This window comes from Procambarus clarkii, chromosome 35 (assembly GCF_040958095.1).
Source record: "Procambarus clarkii isolate CNS0578487 chromosome 35, FALCON_Pclarkii_2.0, whole genome shotgun sequence".
Classification (NCBI taxonomy): domain Eukaryota; kingdom Metazoa; phylum Arthropoda; class Malacostraca; order Decapoda; family Cambaridae; genus Procambarus; species Procambarus clarkii.
Window position 1 is genome coordinate 31,849,598 of NC_091184.1, and position 10,323 is coordinate 31,859,920.

A 10,323-nucleotide genomic window follows, 5' to 3' on the forward strand; every position below is an offset into this window, starting at 1 on the left:
CACAGAACGAAGTGTCCATGTAGCACGGGCTATGGTGATCCCGTAAACAGAAGTGTACCTTACGTCTCTGTAAGCACTGAGAGGTGTACCTCAATTCTATGATTATATACGCTGAGTTTATTTGATCATTGATTTGATCATTGATCACAGCCCCGCTCCTGTGCCAGGTAAGTCCACAACGGGCTCACCATAGCCCGTGCTACTTGGAAATTTGTTCCCAGTAGCTGAATCTTAAGCAACAACAACATGATCGTTGATTTTACGGGCTATTCATACCCGTGCCACCTCTTGGGTGGCTTACCTTACCTTGAGGTTACCTTGAGATGATTTCTGGGCTTTTTTACTGTCCCCGCGCAACCCGTTCTCGCACTTGCTTATAGTCAATATTGGCTTATTTAACAAGTGCATATATGACATACTAATTTATTGTGAATATTTTAGTTTACCTTGAAATGCTTCATGGAAAACACCGACCTCACCTAACCTTCTTAGTATGTTAAGATAAGCATCTTATTGCTTCTTAATTACAATTATTACTTAACCTATACCGTTGATAGGTTAAGTAATAATTGTAAATAAGAAGCAATAAGATGTTTATCTTAACATACTAAGAAGGTTAGGTGAGGTCGGTGTTTTCTATGAAGGTTTTCAAGGTAAACTAAAATATTCACAATCAATTAGTATGTCACATATGCACTTATTAAATAAGCCAATATTGACTATAAGCAAGCGCGAGAACGGGTTGCCCCGCGGCCCGGTCTTCGACCAGGCCTCCACCTCCAGGAAGCAGCCCGTGACAGCTGACTAACACCCAGGTACCTATTTTACTGCTAGGTAACAGGGGCATGGGGTGAAAGAAACTCTGCCCATTGTTTCTCGCCGGCGCCTGGGATCGACCCCGGGACCACAGGATCATAAGTCCAGCGTGCTGTCCGCTCGGCCGACCGGCTCCTTAATCGTCATCAATCGATCATTGATTAACGTAAAGCATTAGAGTGGTCGCTGGTGGTTGTGAAGCTGGTGGCCCGGGCGTGATAAGGTTACTATGGTTGACAGACCATCAGTTCAACGCCAAGCCATTCCCCTGTCATTACTGAAGAAGCCGCAGCTTGGAATGGTTGAATAATCTGGGGTCCGGCTCTGTGATTGGTCCTTTCTTCATAACTTGCTTCCACTTGCCTCTGTCGCGAAGATAATCATCTTTTAGTCGTATTTCTGGATGAAAAATTAAGCTAATGCAAACGGTCTTCTTTAAATTTCACCAGGTGTCGTGTGTGTGTGTGTGTGTGTGTGTGTGTGTGTGTGTGTGTGTGTGTGTGTGTGTGTGTGTGTGTGGTGTGTGTGTGTGTGTGTGTGTGTGTGTGTGTGTGTGTGTGTGTGTGTGTGTGTGTGTGTGTGTGTGTGTGTGCCACTGCGGCCAACGGTGTATTCGGGTAAGTCGACTCAAAAGCAAAACACACCGACAACACACACACACACACACACACACACACACACACACACACACACACACACACACACACACACACACACGCACGCACACACGCACACACACACACACACACACACACACACACACACATACACACACACACACACACACACAAGTAAGGTGGTAAGGTGCTCCAGTGGATAAGGGAGTATCTAAGCAATAGGAAGCAGAGAGTTACGGTGAGGGGTGAGACCTCCGATTGGCGTGAAGTCACCAGTGGAGTCCCACAGGGCTCTGTACTCGGTCCTATCTTGTTTCTGATATATGTAAATGATCTCCCGGAGGGTATCGATTCATTTCTCTCAATGTTTGCGGACGATGCTAAAATTATGAGAAGGATTAAAACAGAAGAGGACTGTTTGAGGCTTCAAGAAGACCTAGACAAGCTGAAGGAATGGTCGAACAAATGGTTGTTAGAGTTTAACCCAACCAAATGTAATGTAATGAAGATAGGTGTAGGGAGCAGGAGGCCAGATACAAGGTATCATCTGAGAGAGGAAATTCTTCAGGAGTCAGAGAAGGAAAAAGACTTGGGGGTTGATATCACGCCAGACCTGTCTCCTGCAGCACATATCAAGCGGATAACATCAGCGGCATATGCCAGGCTGGCCAACATACGAACGGCATTCAGAAACTTGTGTAAAGAATCATTCAGAACTTTGTATACCACATATGTCAGGCCAATCCTGGAGTATGCAGCCCCAGCATGGAGTCCATATCTAGTCAAGGATAAGACTAAACTGGAAAAGGTTCAAAGGTTTGCCACCAGACTAGTACCCGAGCTGAGAGGTATGAGCTACGAGGAGAGACTACGGGAATTAAACCTCACTTCGCTGGAAGACAGAAGAGTTAGGGGGGACATGATCACCACATTCAAGATTCTGAAGGGGATTGATAGGGTAGATAAAGACAGTCTATTTAACACAAGGGGAACACGCACAAGGGGACACAGGTGGAAACTGAGTGCCCAAATGAGCCACAGAGATATTAGAAAGAACTTTTTTAGTGTCAGAGTGGTTGACAAATGGAATGCACTAGGAAGTGATGTGGTGGAGGCTGACTCCATACACAGTTTCAAGTGTAGATATGACAGAGCCCGATAGGCTCATGAATCTGTACACCTGTTGATTGACGGTTGAGAGGCGGGACCAAAGAGCCAGAGCTCAACCCCCGCAAACACAACTAGGTGAGTGCAACTAGGTGAGTACACACACACACACACACACACACACACACACTCCGCTTGTGACCAAACACTCCAACCAAGACGCACTCACACGCATCCGTCCAGACCACACACACACACACTCACACAAAAAAAACACCATTGTCATGATCTGGGTCGGGTGGAGGAGATGTCAGTGTCTCTCCAAGTCCAGTCTTCCGTCAAGGGGGAGGAAAACAATAAAAAATGGAAAAACACACACACACACACACACAAACAGTAGGTTATTAACTGTTTGTTACCCCAGTTACAGACCTGCTGGGGGGGGGGGTGATTGGAGTTGAGGGGGGCGGGTGATTGGTGGATATCAAGCCACACCCTTTTCATATCTCTCTCTCTCTCTCTCTCTCTCTCTCTCTCTCTCTCTCTCTCTCTCTCTCTCTCTCTCTCTCTCTCTCTCTCTCTCTCTCTCTCTCTCTCTCTCTATTTCCCAAAAATATTTACAAATGACAGCGTCAAAGTTCCAACTTGTCAAAAACAGTCACTATAGTGACTGTTATCACTATATTCATCATCATCCCATCATATATTTAAAGAAAAATAATCTGCCCTAAATTAAAGCTCAAAATCAAAATTAAACTCTAATTCAAATTCAACATCAAATTCAAATTAAATAATCACAATTAAACATCAAAATCAAATTTAACAACAAAATTTAGAATCACATTCAACTTGTCTTAATAAATGGTTTTATATATTTTAATTTAGTGACCAATAGTCAAATAGTTTAATTCATTTATATAGAAAATTTCTTAATAAAAATATAGCGTGAAATTATGATTATGTACTGAATATGCTGTATTGTATAGTGTATAATAGTGTATAATATAATGTATAATACATTGTGAAATATACTCTGTAATATACTGTATAATATATTGTATTGTGTAATATGTTTTATAATAAAAAAAAGAAAGGCTAATTATGAACACATAAATTTTTGTATTTGTGAACACATAAAGTATACAGTTTATACAGTAAAGGAACCATACAGCTTATACAATAGCAACTGTTATATCTCTAGTAGCGTATGTATGTACATTAAACAATACAATTGTGACATATAGCAAGTAATTCTAAGTCATATTAACAGTCTTATGAAAAGTCTTATAAAAAGTCGTGAAAAGTCTTTTAAAACACGAAAGGGAGCGAAGGAGTATTTTCAGGAAGAAGGCGAAGAGTCATAGTAAGAATAGTGCTCTCAGAACTGGAGAGAGAGAGAGAGGTAACAAGCGGAGTGCCAAAAGGATCGGGAAGCTAATCGTGGGAGTAAGTGCAATTCTAATCCATGTTTAACGATTCAAGGCGATGATGACGATGCTGCTATGTTGAACTCCAGCTCCTGAGAGCATACTTTACATCCCTGAAGTAGCGGAGGCGTTTGAGATTGATTGATTGGTGAAGATTAAGGCCACCCAAGAGGTGGCATGGGCATGAGTAGCCCGTGTAAGCGGTGTTTCAGTGTAGACACAGCTGTCTACTGCTATGCAACCCGTCCTCGACTCAAGTCCATTACATCCAGCGGTCGACCCCACAGACGCATTCATAAATTTTAACATGCTGTTCATTCAAAACGAGAATTTTCTCAAGTATAAATTAATATTATAATATATTGGCATATTGTGTATATATAGGCATAGGATAGGTCAGGTGTTTAGGTTCTGTTGGCGATTATTTGTATTTGTAGTACGTGGGTGAAGCATTTATAGCGTTGTGGTTCGAACAAAATTCGTCAGTGAAGCACTTGTTCCGGATATGTTCGAACGTCAGCAGTTGTGAGTCGTGTGTAAACCGCTTTTCATTCATAAACAGGGGGTTTGGCGGGTGCATGGAATCACTTTTGGATCTTTGTTTGGAGGACGGGCTGTGCTATGAGACCTGCTGTTTCCTTTCACCTCATGCCCCTGTGAACCTTTCAGTAATATTTTGTCTGGCTGTTGTGAAACTGATCCGGTTTCTTGTATTGCTTTAATGTTTTATGGCGGGAGTGTTCATTGTATCCGAGGGTCTGAAACGGGAGTTCATTGTATCTGGGGTCTGAATTAGGCGGGAGAATTATTCATTGTATCCGAGGGAGTGAATGGGAATGATTAATCTGGTTATTGTATGCGAGTCTGAGACGAGTGATTTCGTGTTCATTATATCTGAGGGTATGAAGTCGTAGCTTTTAGTGTTCATTGTACTTGTGGGTTTGAAGCTGGAGTATTACTATTCATTGTATCCAAGGGACTGAACTGGGAGTATTAATCTGTTCAATGAATTCGGGTCTGAAGCGGGAGAATTAGTGATCATTATATCAGGTGTATGATGCAGTTATACATTATAAAGTATGGAGTGCGTGGCTACTGTATTTTGTATATTTGCCCTGATGTATTTATTTTATAATACGTATCCTACCCCTCGGGTGCCTACTCAGTGTATATTAATTATCGTTGTATAATAATTTAATTAGAAAGAATTATAGTATATAATTATACTAATAATTATAGTATATGTTATATAATTAATAGCCTACTGGAATAATATTGAAATCGGGCGGCTATAAGTCTTCGTTCCTTTATTAATTTCACGCAATGATAAACGCGCATAAGAGGTCTGTAGTTTTCTAAAGATGGTTTGATGACCTGAATTCAAATCATCTCAAGATAACCCGGTTTTAAAACCATTCTCCCATCTATACAAAAAAAAATTCAAAGTTAAATATAGCCAGAGAATTACCCATTGAGGCGTGTCTCCTCTTTCTCTTTCAGTACAAAAACTTCTCTTCTTTTTTTCCTTCTTTCATTTTTCATTCTGATATAACTGTTCTGGTGGGTTTTTTTTGGGGGGGAGGGGGGAGGGGAGGTTTTATATAAAGTAATTTAGATTGGCGATACATCTTTTTCGCGCGGAGTGATTGACGGTTACAAGCACCAGATGGAGCTACTTGAGTGTATTCCTCCGCGGCGTCTGTAAACACGCCCTGATGACGCTTCGCCAAACCGTCGTTAAAACATGCCGTGAAAATTCCCATTTTTTTTTTGTATTTCCACCAAACTGCGTTTCTTACGATACAATTAAAGGTGTTGTTTAACCATTGTGGAGAGCGGGGTTGTGTGTGTGTGTGTGTGTGTGTGGGAGCGACGCTTGGCTGGGCGCGAGGCTGCGTGAGACTCACAATGCCCTGTTTTGTTCAGCCATTCTCTCTCTGGGCGGGAACAGACATGCGCGTGACAATGGCGGACAAAGAACAAGTTGACAAATAAGCAAGAAACCTGAGAAGAAGATGGAGGAGGAGGAGGGAAAGGAAGAAGTAGGAGCAGGAAGTAGCTGTATAAAACAGTAGAAAGGAAATAGAAACGGAGATTTGAGACAGGAAAAGAGGGAATTACTTTAGAACTGAAGAAGTGAGCAATTCTTAATAGGCTTGAAGGTAGCGAATGGGAACAAGTGGGAGTAGAAGAAGACGAAAAGAGGTGACACTAGCACCGAGGATTATGGAAGCAGCAACGACCAATAGGAAAGAATGAAAGAAGATTGTAGGAAAAACCAAAGTAGGGAAAAAAAAAGAAAGAGGTTGTCAGTAGTCGTCTAGTGTCAGCTGAGGTTATAGGGATTACCGTTGTTTGAAAATTTCTGATTAGGCAAAAATCACTTCAAATTTCAAACTTTCTAAAATCTTGAAAACGGACATCGTCAAGACTCGTGAACGTCTCGCGGCTTGACGATGAAAAGTCTCCAGAAAGACAGTCTGTATACAGTTACCATGATCAATGTGCGAATTGGGGGTTACAGTTACCGGGGTTCGATACCTCCCTTGCCACCTCGCGGAGTACAAGAAGTACTCCTCCGTCACAACTAGATGACGATTCCTCATGTAAACCTTCTACTTCCATCGCTGGCTTCTCGGGGTATGTTGTTGTTGTTGATTTAGGGGCGAGGGCGGTGGTGGGATCAGATGCGACCCGGCGTACTCGTGAAGGCTTAATCGCGAAGCCTAATGGCGAAATGAATGTCCATTAACAGCTGAAACTAATGTGCCTCGCGGTCAAATAAACACAGACGGGAGATGATTGGGGAGCCCCAGGAGTCCCTCAGGGTGACAAGCACCGACCTCGCCCCCCCCAACACAGAGAACACCAGGTAGCAAAACCAAAATTCGGTCCCCGACTAAAACGCAAAATTCATCCAGTGGCTCCAGAAGAGCAGAAGCCAGCCGTCCACCACGTCTGAGGGCCCACCAAGACCCACCAACTCTCGGCCGTGCCGAGGCGTCGTGACAATCCGGAGCGTTGAATAGGAATGCCAAACGTCAGTATCATAACCCAAAATCGCGTGACTGAACGTGATCCGGCAGCCCCCCTGGCGGAGATGTCCAGGGGCCAGATTCATGAAAGCACTTATGAACCTGTACATCTTTTCTCAATCTTTGGCGGCTTTGTTTACAATTATTAAACAGTTAATGAGCTCTGAAGCACCAGGAGGCTGTTTATAACGAAAACAACAGTTGAATGGGAAGTTTTCATGCTTGTAAACTGTTTAATAAATGTAACCAAAGCCGTCAAAGATTGAGAAAAGATGTACACGTTCGTAAGTACTTGCGTACAACCCGTTCTCGCAAATTTAATAAGTCAATATTGACTTATTAGTTGCGTGCATAGGTGACATACTTAACATAATAGTTTCCCTTGAAAAGCTTCATAGAAAACACCGACCTTATCTAAACTACTTAGTATGTTAAAATAAGCATCTTATAGCTTCGTAATTACAATTGTTACTTAACCTATTATAGGTATAGGTTAGGTAATAATTGTAATTACGAAGCAATAAGATGCTTATCTTAACATACTAAGTAGGTTAGGTAAGGTCGGTGTTTTCTATGAAGCTTTTCAAGGGAAACTATTATGTTAAGTATGTCACCTATGCACATATTTAATTAGTCAATATTGACTTATTAAATTTGCGAGAACGGGTTGTTGCGTAAGTGCTTTCGTGACTCTGGCCCCAGACATCCGCTGGTCGTGAACGTTGAACCAGGAGTCGTTCTCGGGGGTAGTGAATATCCAACGACACATTTGAGGCTGGAGGCAGTGGTCGTACATAGTAAAACAGACACACCTCGTCTGATCCACACTCAAATATAATTTTGGTCCTGTTGGCGATTATTTGTAATTGAAGTACGTGGGTGAAGCATTTATAGAATTGTGGTTCGAACAGAGGACGTGAGTGAAGCACTTATTCCGGAAGTGTTCGGACGTCATCAGTTGTGAGTCGTATGTAAACTGCTTTTCATTCATAAATGGTTGGGGGGGGGGGGTTCGCAGCTAGATTAACGAGCTTGGATCGTTGTATGCGAGGACGAACTGCACGCTGACGAGTAGTGTTGTGTAGCATACAGTAGTGTAGCATACAGTAGGGTAGCATACAGTAGTGTAGCACGCTGACGTGTAGCTGCCTATTTGAGGTTGGGAGCCAGACGCGTGTGGTTAACCTCTCCCAATTTTGCACCTTGATTCCTGTTGGGTACGTGCCCAACATAGTCAGGTCGGGGTGGAGGGGGTTCGCTATAATTCATGAGAGAACTGTTTGGCACAGTCTCATGTGCCAAGTCACAGTCACAGGGCGCTGGTGGCTGAGTGTACAGCACGCTGGATACGTAGTCCTGTGAGCTACTTGATACGTGGTTCGATTCCCGGCGCCGGCGGAAACAGATGGGCAGAGTTTCACCCTGATGCCCCTGTTACCTAGCAGTAAATAGGAACCTGGGAGTTAGACAGCTGTTACGGGCTGCTTCCTCTGTGTGTGTGTGTGTGTGTACTCACCTAATTGTGCTTGCGGGGGTTGAGCTCTGGCTCTTTGGTCCCGCCTCTCAACCGTCAATCAACAGGTGTACAGGTTCCTGAGGTGTGTATGTGTATGTGAATACATACACACACAATCAGGTGAATACATACTGATCTTCCTTCCCCCCCCCCCACGATTTTGGCACTGGTCTGGCGAAATACATTGAAAACAAAAAATTAACAAATTTCCTTTTTTCTCGCGGAATTGTGAAAGATTATGCATCAATCTCAGACAAATTAACAGAAATGTTCCACTCGTCAAACTTGCCTGTAGCAGACAAAGACATAACTTCTTGAGATGTCAACACTGGCAAGGGTGCCACCCCTTGCCCGAGGCCCATCCATCTCGTGTTACCAACTACCCTCACTGGCTAACAATGGCCAACTGTCACTCTGAAATCTTGGTTTTTTCCGTTAGTTTTGAGCAGTCTTTCAGCTTTTTCATAATATTTCTTGTTGTGTGCGTGTGTGTGTGTACTCACCTAGTTGTTGTGCTTGCGGAGGTTGAGCTTCGGCTCTTTGGTCCCGCCTCCTCAGCCTATTTGACTAAATATTTACATTTGTAACTGTGTATGGAGTCCACCACATCACTGACTAATGCATTCCATTTGTTACCTACTCTGAAATAACTACCCTGTATAGTTGAGAGAGAGAGAGAGAGAGAGAGAGAGAGAGAGAGAGAGAGAGAGAGAGAGAGAGAGAGAGAGAGAGAGAGAGAGAGAGAGAGAGAGAGAGAGAGAGAGGTGAGATATTTATAATGACATGTGATATAAACTGCTAAGCGTGACAGATATTGAAACAAGTGATAGATAGTAACAAGTGATGCATTCTGATGTCTGTAAAACACACACACACACACACACACACACACACACACACACACACACACACACACACACACACACACACACACACACACACACACACACACACATACACACACACACACATACACACACATACATCCTCTACTGTTCACTCGCTCACACAAACATAACCCCTACAGATCTCCCACCCCTCACGTCCCAAAGGCCTACCCCACTCTTTCCCTCTCACCCCCAAAGGCATATCCCCTCACCCCATCGCTGTCACCCCCTAACCCCCCCTAACCAACCCCATCAATGATGGGGTTGACTCTGTACCTCCACAGCCCTGTTCCCTCCTGTTCTGAAGACCTACCCTCTCCGCCGACCACAGACCTACCCCCTTACCTCCCCCCCTCAATCCTACCCCCTTTCCCCCCTCCCCTAACCCCACCATCTTCCCCCTGTTGCCGCTATATTACAGGGTAGCCTCCCCCTCCAGTCAATCTATCCGAATCGTCTCCCTGAACCCTGACTTCAGATTACTTGATCATCTCTGGATGTGATCACTGTTGCACGGTGATCTCATCTAGCAAGCGACGACTGGAGTTGGGAGGGAAGATGGGATGGGAGAACTGCGGCGGAGGAACGCGGTTGTCAGGTCATCGGGAAGGCGGAAGAGACGTAGATGGTGATCGAAGCCGAAGACAGGCGGGCGAACACCTGGGATGACGTTTTCAACAGAATGCCAGAAGCATCGCTGGCCGCAGTCCCTGTGTTGGCTGTCTGTCCGTTCGTCTGCTCTCGTCTCTGCTAGGCCGGCTGTCTGCTTGACTGTCTACCAGGACGGCTGTCTGCTTGACTGTCTGCCAGGCAAGCTGTCTGTTAGGCCGGCTGTCTGCTTATCTGTCCGGCCGGCTGTCTGCTTCTCTGTCTGCCATTCTAGCTGTTTGCTTGTCTGTCTGTTGGACCGGCTGTCTG